Source organism: Oryctolagus cuniculus, chromosome 3, assembly GCF_964237555.1.
Source record: "Oryctolagus cuniculus chromosome 3, mOryCun1.1, whole genome shotgun sequence".
NCBI classification, from domain to species: Eukaryota; Metazoa; Chordata; class Mammalia; order Lagomorpha; family Leporidae; genus Oryctolagus; species Oryctolagus cuniculus.
Window position 1 is genome coordinate 144,979,726 of NC_091434.1, and position 20,387 is coordinate 145,000,112.

The 20,387-nt window shown below is 38.8% G+C and overlaps 1 long non-coding RNA gene across 5 annotated transcripts in view; it reads left to right on the forward strand.

Moving 5' to 3' along the window:
- LOC127491650 (uncharacterized) overlaps positions 1-20,387 on the forward strand; it is a 62,409-nt gene that overhangs the window by 35,354 nt on the left and 6,668 nt on the right. For 4 of the 5 annotated variants that reach the window (XR_011387407.1, XR_011387406.1, XR_011387409.1 and 1 more), the window contains 3 exons: positions 13,937-14,206; positions 18,094-18,337; positions 19,392-19,492. This is a non-coding gene — a long non-coding RNA (uncharacterized lncRNA). The remainder of the gene's footprint in view (positions 1-13,936; positions 14,207-18,093; positions 18,338-19,391; positions 19,493-20,387) is intronic. The other variant, XR_011387408.1, reaches the window with a different exon arrangement.

Genomic DNA, 20,387 nt, shown 5'->3' on the forward strand with positions numbered 1-20,387 from the left:
TGTGCATTTGGTTTGTTTACTCATCTACATGGCCAGATGATATGAGTAGCACTGAAATGTTTTGATATCAGGATCTTGATAAAAAGGAAATAGAAATAATTCAGGAATTAGATTAATGTATTTTTCTTTGATTTACATAGTCAGGACTAAAAAGAGAGGACTGCAAAATGGAATCATAGCTAGAGGAATGTCAGGCAGGACGATATACACCAAACAGCAACAACTGTAACATTAAAGGCGTGAATAGAACTAAGATTTTTCTATGTGCTTTTCATTTACCTGTTATTTTACATAAACATGGAAACTAGAATTTAAACTTGAGTCATAAAACCATGTAATTCAGGCCTGGGGCCTCTTAATTTTAATAATGAAAACCTTGGGCAAATTAGTCAATGTCATATGTCTTTATCCACTCAGGTCACTTTAAGGATTTTTAAATTCCATTATACAGAGAGGTAATTATATAGACTATATTATTGTGATGTACAGCCAATTTGAAAATTCCTTTTCTAATAAACTTTGCTTGACCCTTAAATTTTTATCTTAGGCAGGAAATGATTGTAAAACAACCTAAATTAATATATTCCCTTTGGGTGACTATATTATTGATGTCACTTCAGGTTGTTTTTTCCTTTAGTGAGCAAACAGGCTGCTCTCTCAGTTCTTTCTTCTGATTTTCCATGACAATGATTGGAATAGCCTTCACCCATGCTGCTTATCAGTGCTTATCATTGCCTGTTGAGAAGCCATCCTCTAGACTAGTTAGTGAGATGAAACACTGAAATTGTGAGACCACAGCTGATGCAACACTTGCCTTTGAAGATGCCTGCCAGAGAATATGTTCAAGGTTGCTCCATAAATAGTAAATCTTTTTCCTGTGTAGTCTTTAACAGGAGCTTAAAATGGATCTCTAGAAGGCTGTGTGGATTGAACAACAGGAAATTTTAAACAAGTCATTAATAGCTAATGATGTGAGTGGTAGGCAACTATCCACGAGCAGCCATTGGAACACGAGGAGACGGAGGCCAGGTCAAGGCAATGGGACGTGGCAGCTTTTACTGCCGCAGCACTCCCTTCTTGCCAAGTACGAGAGCACTTCCAAAATCCAAGGATAAACGGAATTAAAATATGTCTATTTTGGTGTAAAAAGTTGAAAGCTCTGCATAATTTGTTCATAATGATCATCTTCCATGAGTTTTTAAGGCCTGATATATGTTATTTCAATGCTAGATGTAATTTACTGGCTCATTCATTTTCACTTGGTTTACACATACATATGTGTGTCTCTGTGCAATATATATATCTACATAGATAATTTTATTTCCAAAAAGAACTTCTGAGTGTATATAGGTACTACATGGCAGTAGAAATAAGTGAACTACTGACACCTGCAACAATAGGATTAAGCTCAGGATAATTATTCCAAGAAAAAATTATGATTTTTTTCATAGATAAGTATGAACAGTATGGTTCTAGTTACATGATATTCTAGAAAATACAAATGAATCTACAGAAAGTAAATTATTGGTTACCTGGGAACATGGGTGAGGAAGTACCAAGGGGCATTAAGAAACATTGGGGAGTGATAAATGAAGGCAATTTTTAAAACTTGTGGAAAAACGGAATTAAAGAAACCTTTGTTGGTGAAAACAATTCTTGAAATCTGGGCACAACTTTTTCAAAATACACATTCCCCTTGAGCTTTTTGAGGACCTCCTGATGTAGTTCATTCACTTAATTGTGGTGATGGTTTCCTATGTATAATGTGTCAAAATTAATCAAATGGTATATTTACATGTGACCAAGTGATTATATGTCAGTCGTATCTCAGTTAGTAATCTATGAATAAATCTAGACAAAGCCCTGGGAGAGATTAAATGTTCTCAGAGTTCACCTGTCTCAGGTTGACTTGTACCAGGACTGTTGTAGAAGAGCCTCACGACTCAGCCACCTTTTTCTGTGCTCCTTTCCTCTTCTCTCTCTCCCTTTCTCTTGTTGTTTTTCTTCTCCTTCTCTTTTCTTCTGTTCCTCCCCTCTTCTCCTTAATCTAAAACACTTCCTATTAGCCCCTCATGGATCCCATTGGAGTCTTTTCTTTCTTCTTCGCTTCTTACTCAGCATAATACACATTGCCCCTAAAATGCTTGTGACTCCTGGATTTCTGAAGCCATACAAGCTCTGTGGCACCTGATGTCACAGCACCCCAGAACTGGGCCAAAATGCTAGAAACATTAACTATTGGGATGGCGCCGTGGCTCACTTGGTGAATCCTCCACCTGCGGCGCGGGCATCCCATATGGGCTCCGGGTTCTAGTCCCGACTGCTCCTCTTCTAGTCCAGCTCTCTGCTGTGGCCCAGTTTATTGGGCGCCTGCACCTGTGTGGGAGACCAGGAGGAAGCACCTGGCTCCTGGCTTCAGATCGGCACAGCGCTGGCCATAGTGGCCATTTGGGGGGGTGAACCAATGGAAGGAAGACCTTTCTCTCTGTCTCTCTCACTGCCTAACTGTGCTTGTCAAATAAGTAAACAAACAAACAAAAAAAGAAACATTAACTATTAAATTCCGGCTTAAGGATCATGTCTTCAAGGAGATTTTTTTTTCTCACCTTCATTCAGGGTGTTTCCCCAGCTCTCTGTTCACACTGTTCCCTGTACTCCATACAACAAAATACTCTGTATCCTTTATTGCCATTATTTGTTAAATGTCAGTCTTCACTTTTCATCTGCAAGATTGTAAAGATAGAGATCATATTACTCTATTCCAGGCTTCTGTGTAATTGACACAAATATTTTATCTGAATAAACTGAAAAGAGTATCTTAGATGAGAACAACTTTATCCATACATTACCTAAGGTAAATTACAAGCAGAAACTCAAAGAGGAATTGCCTGAAATCAACATTTACTAACTATAGGACACTCCATCAGTTAACAAAGAAATAGTTACTCATTCACACATTAATCAAATATTTATTACAGAGTGTTGAATTTTGCCCTGAGGAATACCAAGAATAAATAGATTTTTCACCTGTCCTTAGATTATTTATAGTCTGGTTGAACAACTAAAATGTGCACATTAAAAAATAACTAATAATGCAAGGGAGTGTGTGAACAAGGCTGATGGACCTATTAGGTGTTCAGAGCTCACTCGGGCCAGCGTGGCAGGGAATACAAGAAGATAGCACAAGGATTGTCTAGAGGAAGGCAAACCTGACAAAGGCTCTGAAAAAAAGAGTATGAGGAGCTTAAAGGTTTGTTTATAAATTTTGGAGACTCAAATGTAGAAGTTTCAGTGCAAAACAATTTATGCCCCCAGGTGAAAGAAGTTTAAAAGCTGTGATAGAATCTGATTGAAATTATGGATAGAATTAATGTCCCACGGAATCATCAGGGACCATGATTTCTTCCTGTTCCTGTTCTGCATGTAGGATTTCTAGCGGTAGATACACCTCATGGTGTAACCTGGTTGCTAGAGCTCCAGAGATTGCATTGCTTCCCTCAAAAAAAGGTTTATTTATTTATTTGAAAGAGTTAAAGAGAGAAAGAGAGAGAGAGAGAGAGAGAGAGAGAGAAAGAGAGAGAGAGAATCTTCCATCTACTAGTTCACTCCCCAGATAAACAAAATGGCCAGCACTGGGCCAGAAGCCAGGATCCCTATCCTGGTGTCCCACGTGAGTGCAGGGGCCCAAGCACTTGGGCCATTCTCTACTGCTTTCCAAGGCCACAGCAGAGAACTGGATCAGAAGAGGAGCAGCTGAACTCAAACCAGCACCCATATAGGATACTAGTGCCGCAGGCAGAGGCTTAGCCCACTACCCCACAGTGCCAGCCCCTGTGCAGCTGTTTTTTTTTTTTTTTTTTTTTTTTCCAAACAGCTCTCCTGGGCAATCTACACTATGCTCTCTAAGGTCTCAGTGACCAGAATTCAGCCACATGGCCATGTCCACTTGCAAAAAGGACTAGAAAATGCCACAATTACACCAGATGACAAAGTACTCAGACAATGTGTACCAAGTACAGGGGAGAAATGGAGATCAGGAAGCCGTCGGCAGTGTCTGTCAGGTGTAGGCAGAAATGAGAAATATAACTTGAAAGACAGGCTTATTTGAGATTTTGTGGATCTCTGTGAATACAACCTAAGGATTTAGGAGATTATATAATTATGCAAGTTTAACTGTTAATCTTGGATAAGCTAGTGAGTTTCATTTAGTACAAGAATCTTCAGGGACTGGTGTTTAGGCTAGCAATTAAGACACCAGTTACAGGGTGGGCATTTGTCATAGTAACATTATTATATTAACACTTTGGGGGGAAACACCTGCAACCCATCTCAGTATGCCTGGGTTCAAGTTGTGGCTCTGCTCCCAATTCCAGCTTCTTGCTAACACACAGTGGGAGGCAGCAGGTGGTGGCTTAAGTAATTGAGTCCCTGCCACTCATGTGAGAGATCCAGATTGTGTTCCTGGCTTCATCCTGCCCCAGTTCTGGCAGTTGCAGACATTTGGGGAGTGAACCAGTAGATGGGGATCTCTCTCTCCTTGCCTCTTTCTCTGTCTCTGTCCATCTCTCTCCCTCTCTCTGATGTGTTTGTGTGTGTGTTTGTGTGTATGTGTGCACATGCATGCTTTCTCTTCCTTTCAAATAAATAAATAAATAGTTTTTTCCCCAAAAGTTGCTGGTTAGGATATTCCATCCCACATTGGAATATCTGGGTTTGATAAGCGGCTTGTTCCAGACTTCAGCTTCCTGCTAATACAGACCTGGGGAGCAATAGTGATGACTCAAGTAATTGGGAGTCACCCACATGGGAGACTTTTGGCTCCCAATCCAGTCCTGGCCATTGCAGGCATTTAGAGCATGGAACTAAATGGAAGCACACATACACACACTCTCTCTCACTCTCAAACAAATGAATAAACAAACAAATACATAGTTTAAAAATTCTTCAAAACAAAAAATTGGTTTTAATTAAATAATAATTTGGCCAAATTTACTATGAATTTTGTTAAATTGTACTTGAAAAGATTTCTCTGCTTTTGCTTTTGTTTTTACCAGTATGTGAAAAACAACCTGAATTTTATCCACATTATCCCATGATTATTTTTTCAAAATTGAAGTGATACAGTTAAAAATCAACTGATTTTCAACAAATATGTCAAAACACATATTTGAAAAAAGGACGGTTGTTTCAATAAATGGTGTTGGTAAAACTGGTTATTCATGTGCAGAGAATAAAAACAGACCCCTATCTCTTACCATATATGAAAATCAATTTAAGATAGTTTCTTTTTTTTTTTTTTTTTTTTGACAGGCAGAGTGGATAGTGAGAGAGCGAGACAGAGAGACAAAGAGAAAGGTCTTCCTTTTTTGCCGTTGGTTCACCCTCCAATGACCGCCACGGCTGGCGCGCTGCGGCCGGCACACCGCGCTGATCCGAAGCCAGGAGCCAGGTGCTTCTCCTGGTCTCCCATGGGGTGCAAGGCCCAAGCACTTGTGCCATCCTCCACTGCACTCCCTGGCCACAGCAGAGAGCTGGCCTGGAAGAGGGGCAACTGGGACAGAATTCGGCGCCCCAACCGGGACTAGAACCGGTGTGCCGTCGACGCTAGGTGGAGGATTAGCCGGCCTTTAAGATGGTTTCTATTCTTGTATACAGCCCAAAACTATAAACCTAATAAAAGAAAACATAGAAGACTTGCTTCATGACATTGGGCTAGGCCTTTTTGGTCAAGAACTCAAAAGCATAAGCAATAAAAAAAAGTAGAAAATGGGCTTACTTCAAACTGAGAAGTTTCTGCCCCCAAAAGGAAACAATCTACAGAATGGAGAGAAAACCTACAGAATGGGAGAAGATATTTGCAAACTATGTTTCTGATAAGAGGTTATTATCCATAATATGTAAGGAATTCAACCAAATAGCAGAAACCCTAATAATTCAATTTAAAAATAGGCCAAAGATATGAATAGACATTTTCAAAAGAATATATTCACATTGCTAATAGGTGTATGAAAAATGCTCAACGTGAGTATTTGTCAAGGAATACAAATCAAAACTACAGTGTGAGATTACCTCATTCCAGTTAGAATAGCTATTGAAAAGACAAAAAATAACAAATACTGGCATAGATGTGGATAAATGGGAACACTATACCTTGCTGGTGGTAATGCAAATTAGTGAAGTCATATGGACAACAGTGTGGAAGTTCCTTAAAAAAATTAAAACTAGAACTATAATTAGTCTCACTAATGGATGTTGATGCAAAGGAAATGAAATAAGCGTATCAAAAAGAAATTTTGCTCTTATGTTCATCGCAATAGTCAAGCAATACAATCCACTTAAATATCTATCATTGGAAAAATGTGTAAAGAAAATGTAGTATGCATATGTTATAGAATACTAGTCTTCTATAAAAAAGGGTGGAATCCTGTCTTGTACCAACGTGAAAGGACTGGAGGACCTTTTGTTAAGTGAAATAAGCCAAGTACAGAAAGATAATTACCAATGATCTTGTTTGTGGAATCTAAGAATTAGATTCTATAGAACAATATACAATTAATCACCATACTGTGCTTTAGAACATCAGAAATTTTTCCTTCAACCAAACTAATTTTGTGTCCAGTGAGTGATCTCTAAAGAAGCATTCTCTAAGGAATGTTCTAGAATGTTCTCTAAAGAAGCATTCTATAAGGAATAAGCTCTGATGCTCTGATGCTCTAATGCACAGCGGGTGATTATAGTTGTGAATATTATGTTGCATATTTCAAAATAAGTGAAAAGACAGGATTTTGAGTATTCTTTCTACAGAGAAACCTAAGTGTTTCCAGTAATGGATATGCTTAGAACCCTGATTTACTTCTTAAACAATATATACAACAATTGAGATATAACACTGTACTCCATAAATATATACAATTATTACATGGCAATTAAAAACAAAATTTTAAGAATTAATAATATACATGAAAATTTATTTTAGCATGTAAAAATAAAAAATTATGGTTATTTGGTAATTAATTTAACATAATAACTTTGCAGCTAGAATAATAGAAAGTCAACACATTGTAAAATATTTGAAGAAAATAATTGCTAACAACCTGAAATATTTTGTAATTTTAACATTTTTGTGTAGGATGCTGAAACACAGTAATAATCATACTTCAGTGAAGAACTTTAAAGTTTCCTTTATTTCTGCTTTTCTCTTGCTATGGAGTCAAAACATTTTGTTTATGTTGGCATCATTTTATTTTTTAAATGACAATCAATTACTTTAATTAATTGGGAATATTGTCTACCAGAGTATTTTTATAATTTATTTTCTTTGGTTAGGACATAAAATAAAAAAGTAATAAATGATATCCTTTGGACTTTGGATAGAGCTTCACTGCATTACAGTATTCAATGGCAAAACTAGACTGTAAACTCAAATTCAATTTCAAATTCTTTGAAAACTCATGTCAGTCTGTTCTTTCCTATGTTGGGCAATTGACCCAGCAGCAGCCTGATGAAAGGGCTTGGCCTATGAGTAATTTCAATCCCATCTGGGAAACTCCTATGTACACTCAGCATGCATCATGAGCTTTTACCAAAGGAGAAAATGAAATACAGAGATAATTATTACTGTTGAAAAATTCAGTGCTGTGCAAGACAGATATTATTTTGATGAGTGTGTATTATAATACATTTGTGGAACAAAAGACAAGTTTATTTGTTAGATCTTGTTTCTAGTTCAATGGGGCTTGGTTTTTTTCTTGACCCAGGCAGAGTCAAACGCAATAGGATGTTTTTTCCTCTCTTGGCTCACTTTCTTTCTCTCTTAAAGATTAACAACAAAGAGGAGAATCAAGGCTATTCCCTTACCAAGTATTTGCCCATTGATTCCAGCTGTTTAATCTTTGCTAAAGAAATGTAGTGGCATATATGGAAAAAGAATGTCAAAACAGTGCATAATTCTCTCTTCTGCCCAGTGTTGATAAGTGTGGGAAACAGACACTCATATAGTCATGGCAGAAATGTGAATTCTTTCAACCATTTTAGATACTAATTTAGCAGAATTTTTCAAATTTCAATGTGTACAAAAATTTGGCTTAGAAAATCCACTTCTATGAATTTATCTCATGGATAAATTTGTACAAATATTAAAAGAATGAAAAGATGTTTACTACAGTGTTAGTTTAAGCAAAACAGTGAAAATACTCAAGATAATAATTTGCAGGGGACTGGTTAAATAAATTAATTTTTGTAGAAACCAGTTAATGAGAAATGGAGGTCTGTGCTAATAAGGACAGATGACCATGGTGGATATACAGATATATATATAAAATCCCCTATATATGTCTATGTGTGTGTGTGTGTGTGTGTGTGCGCACAATCTCAATTGAAATTTCCTGAATGGTAAATGTCAGAGTTAAGAGTGGATATTTTTGAAAAGAAAGGAGTTTTGAAGATAAGACCCTTTAAATTAATTTTTTTTGTTTTTGTCTTATCATGAGCATGTATTACCTTAAAAATCATAATAGGGGCCGGCGCTGTGGTGCAGTGGGTAAAGCTGCTGCCTGCAGTGCTGGCATCCCATGTGGGCACCGGTTTGAGTCCCGGCTGCTCCACTTCTGATCCAGCTCTCTGTTATGGCCTGGGAGAGCAGTAGAAGATGGACCAGGTCCTTGGGCCCCTGCACTCGCATGAGAGACCTAGAGGAAGCTCCTGGCTCCTGGCTTTGGATAGGTGCAGCTCTAGCCATTGCAGTCATCTGGGGAGTAAACCAATGGATGGAAGACCTCTCTCTCTCTGGCTCTGCCTCTCGGTGGCTCTGCCTTTCAGGTAAATAAATAACTCTTTTTAAAAATCATAATAAAATATTCATTAATATAATTATTAAAAACATGATTATTATCTTTTTGGAATGTTCCAAAACAAATGTCATACAGATTTTAAGGTTCTTTATTTCATTAGCTTAAAACCTTATGTAGAAGCAAGACAAAGAAATAGGAAAAGAACTCTAATACTACAACAATCATCAAGATAAATCAAAGAATAGTTGTAGACACTTGAGAAGTCAGTAATAAAAATTTTTTGAGGATTGCCCATTTATTTAGAAATATATATATTTATTTTATTAACTATGATACTTAGAATTAACATTAGAATAATATGAACTTTAGTTTTCTGGCTGGTAGTGAGAAAAAATCATTTATAGACATGTCTATTACACAAAATGGATGTTCATTAAATGAATGCTAGCTTTAAATGAACAAGTCTACAAAGAGACATTCAGTCACAAAATCAAATATAAGACTATCTGCACATATACTCTTCTTTTTTTTTAAGATTTATTTGTTTATTTGAAAGGCAGAATTACAGAGACAGAGAGAGGGAGAGGGAAAGAAAGACACACAGGCACACACACACACACACACACACAGATCTTCCGCCTGCTGATTCATTCTTCACATGGCCGCATTGATCAGAACTAGGCAAAGATTAAGACATGAGACTGGAATTCCATCCAAGTCTCCTATATGGGTAGCAGAGAGCCAAGAACCTTAGCCATCTTCTGCTGCTCTCCCAGGCACCTTAGCGGGGAGCTGGATGGGTAGTGGAGCAGTCTGGACTCGAACCAGTGCTCTTATGGGATGCTGGCATCAGTGGTGGAGGCTTAACTGCTGCACTGGCCCCAACCCATGGTTTTCTACTAGTGAAAGATAAGGAGAGAACTGTGGAAACAATGAGGGACAGGTATCCTTTGTATTAGGATGTATCGAACTCACTTGGATGCTAAACAAAATAGAAACTAAGAGAGAAGCACTCAAGAGAGAGGAGCATATCATTGAAGATCTATTCCTGAGGCAATAGAGAAAGGCAGACCTAGAGGAAATATCTGGGCCTCTCTCTGGCTATGAGGGGCTGATTCTCACGAGGCAAAGTGCTTGATATTATATTTATTATAATGTAAACATTATGCTAATTTCTAATTTCAAGTCAGGCTTGAGTGAGTTTGGATTTCTGGAGCTCGTCCTTGGGCCTAAATGCTGTTGGTCAGGTAATGTATCGTGAACCAAGTGGAGCACATGCCAGGAGCAGATGTTAGCTGATATTGTTTTCTCTTTTAAGCATATCAAGTCCTATGTTTGTGTCAAACAAAAAAAGTATTTACAGAAAGATTGGCATGGGGACCTTATGTTTGTCCCCTTCAGTTTACATAATCAAAAAGCCAAGACAAACAAACTCAATCTTTCTCACACTGTTCTTATCTGTGTGCAATGATGTAGCATGATAATGCCCTTTTCACCTATGGGAGTTAAGTTTCTGCCCTCCCCTCCTCTTCTCTTCCCTACATATCCCCTCTCCTTCCATTTGTTTTCTTTTCTTTGTCTTTCATGTATTTATGTGACTGTCATGGGGCTCTGCCAAAGATGCCCACTGATCACAAACACACACACACACAACTCAAAAAAGCTCATGGAAAAACATAATTAAACTGAAAAGTGATCCCTGTTAAATATGAGTGGGAATAAGAGAGGGAGGAGATGTACAGTTCAGCACATGCTCACTCAACTTACTCCTAATGGTAGAGCTAGAAACGTGCCAGGGGATTCCAATTCAATCCCTTCAAGGTGGCATGTACCAATGCCATCTCACTAGTCAAAATGATCAGTTTCAGTTCATAATTAATCATAATGATAGGATTAAGTGTCAAAGGGATCACATAAGCAAGACTAGTGTCTACTAATAATAACCAATAGAATTAAAAATGAGAGAACAATCCAACATGGGAAGCAGGATACACAGCAGACTCATAGAATGGCAGATGTCCTAAACAGCACTCTGGCCTCAGAATCAGTACTTAAGGCATTTGGATCTGGCTAAAAAGCCCATGAGAGTTTCACAGCCATGGAAAGCCAAGACACTCTGGCAAAAAAAACACAAAAAACAAAACAAAACAAAAAACACAACAACAAACCTAAATAAAAAATCTCTGTGAGTGAGATCCCAGAGGAAAGAACAGGCCATCAAAGAAGGAGGTACCTTTCTCTGAAGGGAGGAGAGAACTTCCAGTTTGACTATGACCTTGTCTAAATGAGGTCAGAGTTGGTGAACTCAAGAGGCTTCCATAGCCTTGGCAGCTCATAACAAGAGCCTAGGGTGATTACTGACGTCTAAATAAGAGTGTCAATTGTTAAATCAACGACAGGAGTCACTGTACACTTACTCCCCATGTAGGATCTCTGTCCTTAATGTGTTGTATTACGAACGGTATTACTACTCAAACAGTACTCTATACTTTGTGTGTCTGGGTGGGTACAGTCTGTTGAAATCTTTACTTAGTATACACTAAGTTGATCTTCTGTATATAAAGATAATTGAAAATGAATCTTGATGAAGAGTGGGATGGGAGAGGGAGTTGGAGATGGGATGGTTGCGGGTGGGAGGGAGGTTATGGGGGAAAAGCTGCTATAATCCAAAAGTTGTAATTTGGAAATTTATATTTATTAAATAAAAGTTGAAAAAATGAAAAGAAAAACATAATTAAAAGATGTTTGTTTATTTTGGTGCGAATTTTTGGAAATGTATGCATTTTCCATAAACTTTTTGATGATTTCTCTATGTATGGTGTATCTATAGCTATCAATAATAAAGCCTTTGACAAGTCAATGCTTCTTTACCTTTTTGAGTGGTGAACTCCAGTTGAATCTGCTAGCTAAAAAGAGCAGGCAAGGTACATACTTCCCAGGTTATGCTTACATAAGGGTCCTCTGCCAAAGATACAATTTTGTAATTTCTGATTAGAATGGATGATCATATGTCAGATGAGCCAATAAGACTAGGGGCAGTCCCTTAGAGCATGAAGTCACTCATTTAGATTCATTATACTGTGTGTCTTCTTTATAGAGCAGAAAGCTTGGAAAGCAATGGTAGAAATCTTCAAATATTGCCCTGCTATGTCTCAAATGGGACAAAACTACTTTGAGTCATTCCAGAGAAAGATTAAGGAACACTGGATGGAACATTCAGAGAGGAAGATTGGACTCCAAATGAGAAATAGGTTTCTAAAAGTTAATAACTTTTAAGAAAATGGGAACATGCTAAAATTGACATTTTCACTTGGAAGCCTGGCTCTGGCTGTATTCAATGGCCACTCTCCCCGACCCTCCAAGAAGATAGTTGAATATGTATTTCCTGTGATTGCTGGTTCAACCCAGAGATAGAATTCGATGTAGAGTGATCAATACATCCTCTAACTCAAAAACTCTGGCTGACTGATAGGTGTCTCCTGATTTTTCTGATACTAGTAGATGGCCATATATATTAACATATGTTCTAATGAAGGCATGAAAGAACTTGCAAAACAATTTCCAGAATTTTGTTATCCCTTTCTTCCGTCCTTCTCCTACCAGTCTATACTGCCATCTCTACAAGTTAAAACCAATGCAATTCTTGCCTTGGAGAAAAAGGAAAACTGTGGCATCTGACAAAAAAGGAAGCCAGCATCCCCCTTAGATGCCCAACAGGTACAGACCTGTTGAGTTTGTTGGTGTTAACACTGGCAACTGTATTACTGAGCCATTGCAATATCTCAAGTTACTTATAATGGTGTGCATTAAAATGCAGTAGATCAATCATTTCATTTGTTGTCTAAAACCAATATTCTTACACATAGGATATTCCAATAGCCAAAAGGTATGATACTGTTTTTGTTTTATAAACACTTAATCATGTCATATATTATTTAAATTATAGATTTTGTTCATCAGTATCTAACTATTATGAAGAAAAAGATGATAGTTTTAACACAAGTAGATAGGTTTCAGTTGCTTCTGGGTAGAACGTTGGTCATGTTTATTGTATATTTGCTTTTGAAAGTTTGGCTTTAGGAAATTAATGTTGGCTCAATATCTTTCAATCCCTATATACTCAGTGTTTGAGACACGACATTACTAGTATGCTTTGCAACTCTTCCCCTGGAGATAACTCAGGCTGTTGCACATAGACAGGTGGGGCAGACCATAGCTGTAACCATGACTATTAGTTACATGCCAATCTCATAGCCTTGTCAGTTCTCTTAATGTGGTGGTGATGAAATATTTAAAACCCCAGTGATATTCAAGCATAGCAGGGAAAATATGACAAATAAATTAGTTTGGTTGATGCACATCAGCAATACAAAAATGAATTGTCATTATTTCTTAAACATATTCCTTAAAACAGAAACTAAAGTGTGAAGTGAGTAAGGCCTCATAAGAGCTTATAGCTTTTGCTCAAAAGCTTAAAAAAGAAAATATAATATTGAGAGTAAGTGACAGGATTAAATGAAGTTCTGATCATGACAATATGGTACTTTACAGATATGTTCACATTTTTGACATTATCAAATGACTATAAATAATGCAAATGTTATTATGGTCAAAAGACATGGTAAAAGGTACAGAATTTAAACAGTGATTCAGGCACAGTCAAAAGAGTGCTTTGCTTTACCAACCAGTGAAAAGATTTCTTAAGTGGAAGGTATTAAAGCTCATAAGACTCTGCAACTACTTTTGCTTTCTTCAATAATAAAGACAAATGCCTAGTGATGCTATTATGGTTTGGAGACATCTAATAAATAGCAATGCTGTGTTTTGAGACAAGATCTACACGGCTCCAGGGTATACTAAGCTGCAGCTCAAAATAGAACAAAACAGATTAAGGATCATTTTAAGTCAATTTGGTCACAGAGCTCAACATGTGATCAGAAAAGACACAATATGGAGCACCATATTGTAGTGATACAGTTTTGCTTACAAGTAAGCAAGGCTTACTGTCTATGCCTTTAGCAAATGTTTTCTAAATCCTTACCACGTGGCAAGGTTGGTATGTTTTAGTTTCTTGGTATGGAATGTAGCCAACATAAAGTAAGATGGCATTACAACAGTTTTGAAGGCTTGGGCGTATTCTTCTACAGATGCAACCTGCTTTGAAAATTCCTTTGGGTCACTTGGAAACCACTTTCTGTACCCATTCAAACTTGTAGAAATTGTACTTTCATGAACCAAAGAAAATACCTACTTTATGTTCCTACCCTTATCAACTCCACCAACAACCCCAAAGGAGAAACCAGCATTACAATATGGAATAATGACATCTGCAGTTCCTGAATGAAGTTAATGGTGATAGTTTGTAAAGCACCCACCAATTATTGAGAGCTGACGCTATGCCAAGCCCTGTGTTAATGGTATGTACATTATCTTACTCATTTTTAAAACAGCCATGTAAAGCAGTATTAGCTCGACTTTGCTGATTATGGCACAGGTTCAGAGTGCTAAAATAATGAGCCCAAACTACCCAGAAAGCAAAGATAGTATTCAAGCACATATTGTGAGCAACTTTATTACTTATAAAGTACACTAGAAATACAGTAAATGTTCAGAGGCTTTAGAAGAAGTATAGGATTTATTGTATCTTAGTGGGAGATTGAAGCAGGGTATAGTGTATATTAAGGAAATCCTATCCAATCACTCATCATTAAAAATGGTTTGTGGACAAATTATCTCCCAATTAAAGCAACTACATCTGACTTGATCTGATAACCCTTTATAAAAATTAAATTTAATAATTCTACAATTTTATGGAGGTGTATTTTGTATACAAAAACTGCACATGATATATATATATATATATGTATATATATATATATGATTTGGTGAGTTTGGACATATTTATAAATTTGTGTTTTCCTAACCATAATCACTGTAAAAATATATTCATCATTTCCAAGTTTCTTTGTGTTCTCTTGATTTTGTTTCTTTTTCTTTAAAGATTTATTTATGTATTTTAAAGGCAGAGTTATAGAGACAGCAGGAGAGACACAGAGAGACAGAGAGACAAAATGAGATCTGTCTGGTGGTTCACTCCCCATTTGGCCACAACAGCCAGGATTGGGCCAGGCCAAAGCTAGTAGCTAAAAGCTTCTTCCAAGCCACCCTCATGGGTGGCAGGGGCCCATGCACATGGGCCATCTTCTGCTGCTTTTTCCAGGTCATTAACAGCGAGCTGGATCAGAAGTGGAGCAGCTAGGACCTGAACCAGCATATAGGATGCTGACACCACAGGCAGCAACTTTCCTCACTATGCCACAGTGTTGGCTCTGATTTTGTTACTTTTCTGTTTGTAACAAGAATAGTTAACAGGAAGTCTACGCTCAATAAATTTTACAATGTATGATACCTTATTGATCATAGGTACTGTGTTGAACAGTACATACACCTCTGGAATTTATTCATCTTATATAATTACAACTTTGTACCCATTGAAGAACTCCTGGTGACAGCCTTCCACAAGCCCTAGTGACTACCATTCTCTTGTGTACTTCCACATGTCTATATTTAGATGCTAGATGCCTCATAAAAGAGGAATCATGTCGCATCTATTTTGTTACTGATTTAGCAAAATATCTTCTAGGTCCACTCATTTTATCCTGAGTGGTAGAATGCCCCTTTGTTTCTTTTAAAGACTGAACTATATTCCAGTGTATGTCTATACTAATATTTCCTTATTTATTCATGTGTTTATGGAAACTGAGAGGTTTTCATATCTTGGCTATTGTGAATAATGTTTCAGGAAAAATGAGACGTCAGACATCATTCCAAGATCATGATTTCACACCAGAATTAAACTACACTATAGATCAAATGGACCTAATAGATATTTATAGAACCTTCCATTCGACAGCTGCAGAGTATAGATTCTTACCATCAGCCCTTGGAAATTCATCAGGATAAGGCCATATGTTAGACCACAAAAAAATCTAAACAAATTTTTTAAAAAAATTATAGGTATCTCTTCTGATCATAATGAAATAAAATTAGAAATTAACAATAAAAAACTCTATATGTATACAAATACATGGAGATGGAACAGTATGTTCATCAATGAACACTGGGTCAATGAAGAAATCAAAAGGAAAACTTAAAAATTCCTCAGAACTCATGAAAATAGAAACAACATTCCAAAATTTATGAAATACAGTAGGAACAGTACTAAGATGGAAGTTTCTAGCAATTCACACCTACACTAATTATGTGTGTATATACACTAAATATATATATACTAACTGTACATTTATATATGTACTGAATATGTTTCTCTGGAGAACTCTGACAAATATGAAATCATAGAAATTCGTAAGGTGGGCATTTTAAACCTCATGCCACGCACTTACTTTTTTTTTTTTTTTTTTTTTTTTTACAGGCAGAGTGGACAGTGAGAGAGAGAGACAGAGAGAAAGGTCTTCCTTTGCCGTTGGTTCACCCTCCAATGGCCGCCGCGGCCGGCGCACCACGCTGATCCGATGGCAGGAGCCAGGTACTTCTCCTGGTCTCCCATGGGGTGCAGGGCCCAAATATTTGGGCCATCCTCCACTGTACTCCCTGGCCACAGCAGAGAGCTGGCCTGGAAGAGGGGCAACCGGGACAGAATCCGGCGCCCCGATCGGGACTAGAACCTGGTGTGCTGGCGCCGCAAGGCGGAGGATTAGCCTAGTGAGCCGCAGCGCCGGCCCGCACTTACTTTTTAACACTTAGCATCTGAGGCTAAGAATTTGGAGAGTGAAGGTTTAGAGATAACAGTTCTTCTCTCTTCAAACTGTTTTACCTGTAATGAAAGGGTTAAGTGATGAGTCATCTGGGGTCCATGGGCACATGTTCCAGAGGAGCACATCACATGTTCAGGAGGCATTTGCCAGGATCCAGCCACCAGAATCATGAGCCAAATTAACCCTCCATTTTATAAGTTAACTAGCCTCAGGTGTGTTTTTTATAGAAACACAAAACAGACTAAGACACTCTCTATTCATTGTTGTGCTTTCCATAGTTTCACCTCCCCCTGGTCAACTACTGTCCAAAAATATTACATAGAAAATTCCAGAAATAAGCAATCCATAAGTTTTAAATTGTGTGCTATTCTAGTAGGGTGATGGAATCTCACACATCACCAAGAACCATTTTGCTCTGCGTATGAGTCATCCTTTTGTCCAGCATGTCTGTGCTGTGTACCTTACTCTCCTGTTAGCCGCTGAGTGGTCTTCCTGGCTATCAGGCCCGCTGTCATAGTATTGCTCTGCATCTGCTCGAGGAACCCTTGTGTACTTAGACATGTCTCCAAATCACAAGAGCAGGAATGCTGATAATTCAGATGTGCCAATAAGAGAATGTAAAATGTTTTCTTTAAGTGAAAACCTGAAACTTTGTCAGAGGTATGAAGCTGTAGGAAAAACACAGTGTATACAGGGTTCCGTGCTCTCCACAGTCTTAGGCATCCATTGTCCTCCTGTGGGTAAGGCAGGGCTCCTGTGCAGTCTTAGTGTAATGATTTTCTCTGAGTGAAAACTCTCCTCCTTGGCTGACGCCGTGGCTCACTTGGCTAATCCTCCACCTACAGTGCCAGTACCCCGGGTTCTAGTCCCGGTTGGGGCGCTGGATTCTGTCCCAGTTGCTCCTCGTCCAGTCCAGTTCTCTGCTGTGGCTGGGAACGCAATGGAGGATGGCCCAGGTCCTTGGGCTCTGCACCACATGGGAGACCAGGAGGAAGCACCTGGCTCCTGGCTTCGGATCGGCTCAGTGCGCCAGCTGTGGCAGCCATTGGGGGGGGTGAACCAATGGAAAAGGAAGACCTTTCTCTCTGTCTCTCTCTCACTCACTAACTATGCCTGTCAAAACAAACAAACAAACAAAAAACTCCTCCAGAATATGTCCAGCCATAACCATAAGTACTCATATCTCCCTTGATGTGATTAATTACTCTTGGTATATGACTGTATTTATAGTTTTACTTTTATTATCAATTTAAAATTCTCCTTCCAGTCAAATGTAAGTGACTCTTGTGCCCTCCCCTCTCCAGGAAGAGAGGAGGGGAATGTTTTACACCAGGATGGAGTCCAAATGGGCTCCCCATATGTGGAGCTCTACCATGAGGAAAGAGGAAGGCTTTTTGCACCCTCTGCACTGTACTGACTTAGAAGGTCCATCAATATTCCCGGTTATTTCAGGGGAAAGGCCATCTGCAGGGCAGAGTCACTCCCTGGATATTCTTAGAACACTTTGACATTTGGTGCTCTCCCTCTAGTGGAGCCTGTGGTCTATTTTCTTTTGTGGTGGAGAAGAGGCTCTCTGGGTACTGCAGAAGCTTCTGAAAATAATGTCAAGAAAAGAGAAGGACAGAAGGCACTGGGAAGTCTTTGCAGAACATCCAAGTGCTGAGGACCCCGAGAAACAGCAGACACTGCTGATGTGATGTCCCTGTACAGAAGGAGAAGTGACAGGTGTATGTACTCCTGAGTGTGATCAGACTCGTCTCCAGTGCCAAGCTGGTAAGCTGCCCTGGAGGGTCCTTTTCACTTGATAGCTGTGATGCATTTCCTCCTGAGAAGCCTGTCCTGCTCTCTGGGCTGGGCAGCTGCTCTGACCTCCTTAGCCTGCAGAATTCTCATTGTTAGGAATGATTGTGTCACTGTGGCTCCCAGAGAGATGCCCTGAGGCCCCTCCATCCTGGCACTTTAGAGAGCTCAGGTCTAACAACTTTGCACCCATTATGGAGGCCCTGGAGGCACCTGTGCTCTTCATTTTTCTTTTGGAAAGCTGACCAGTGAGGCAAGGCTAGAACAGCTACAGAACAAAGAAAATCCTGTTGAGAATTAAAGCCATGACCTCATTCCCATTAGCACTAATTCAGTGCTGTCCACAAGCAACACAGTGTTCCCAAACACAGCTAACTTATTGTTATGTAGCAGATTCTCTCTTTTTTTTGTTGGAATTGTAGCTGGTGCAAGTAATGCAGGTACAGATGGTCTGTTGATTGTTGTGGAAGTATGGCTTCTTTTACTACACTGCTCTAGAAAGAAATGTTATGGAAGGAAATGTTGTGGAGGTATTAATTTTTATCCTGAGCTCTTGTTATGCACAAAGACAGGAATTCTTAGTGCTGACACATGTAAGATAAATTTTATTCAGGAGGCGAAAAAGTGAACAACACACACACACACACACATACACACGAGCATAGGTTGTCCCACATGGCAAAACGCCCATCATGAGTCGGCTCAGAGGAAGAAGGAAGTTGGGGGAGGGGGAAAAAGAGAGAGCATCCCAGCACCTTCTCCTGTCCTGGTCTCTGTCATGAGAGCACCTTCAGAAACTTCTTTTTGTGAGCTGGGAGGGATGGTTGCGTCTACAGACAGGAAGTAATCTGGGAGTTTTTTGATACCTCCATAAAATTCTGTGAGGATCTTCATATATATATTTCTATAGTGCCTCCTCTCAGGTCCCGGGTGAAACAGATGTAAAGGGGGCATTTTTATTGACAAATGAGATAGAATTACACATGAGGCAGGAGCTTGTGACTTGCAGGCACCTCTTGCTCCACAGATCTACCTAGTTGTCTGCCTTCACACATCAGAAGCAACCGTGATGATGTCACCATATGAGGACTGGATCATCAGATGATAGACAAATGCCTAGGAAGTGAGGTAAGGAGGTTGTGAAACTTTTCATTAGCTATCCTAAAAATCAATTTTGTTTCTCCTTTAGAAGAGAAGATAACAATCCTATTTCTTGGAACTAGCAGAGGAATACCTTGGATAAGACAGCCTGGGCTATGATGGCAAAAGGAAATATTTATAATTGCTAATTGCTTTATGGCTGGTCTTATTTTCTTCCTTTCAATATTTTTTCTCCCTTGTCTGTCTGTTAAACAGTGTGAATGTGAGGTCTGAGTGTTCTCATCACTCGTAGAGGAAAGGTTGGATAATCTCTAAGGTGTTAGAGACTGAATATATTCAGTTCTCTCTTCTCATGAATAGCTCATCAGAAAATGAAGAAAATAACTGGAAAAATCCATGCTTTACACAGGGTCAGAAGACAGGATTCCTGTATTTGCTGAATTATATCATAAGAAAATTTGATACTTTGAGAATGAAGGGTTGGTGGGTGTTTGGTGTAGCAGGTTAAGCCACCAGGTGGGATGCCCTTATTCCATATCTGAATGCCAGTTGGATATTTTGGTTCCTTTGTTTTTGATCCAGCTTTCTTCTTATGGATCCTGGGAGGCAGCAGATAATGGCTTAAGAGGCCATCCACATGGCAACCCAGATGGAGTTCTGGGTTCCTGGCTCCAGTCTGGCTGTTGCAGGCAAATGGGGGAGTGAATCAATGGGGGAAATTTTTTTTCTCTATTTGTCTGTCTGTTTGTCTGTCTCTGTTGCTCTGGCATTTGAGCAAATGAAAATGAATAAGCATTTGAAAAAGAATAGGGGCCAGCACTGTGGTGTAGCAAGTTAAGCCACTGCCTGGGATGCTTCATCGCATAGGAACAGCAGTTTGAGTCCAGGCTGCTCTGCTTCCAACTCAGTTCCTTTCTTATTC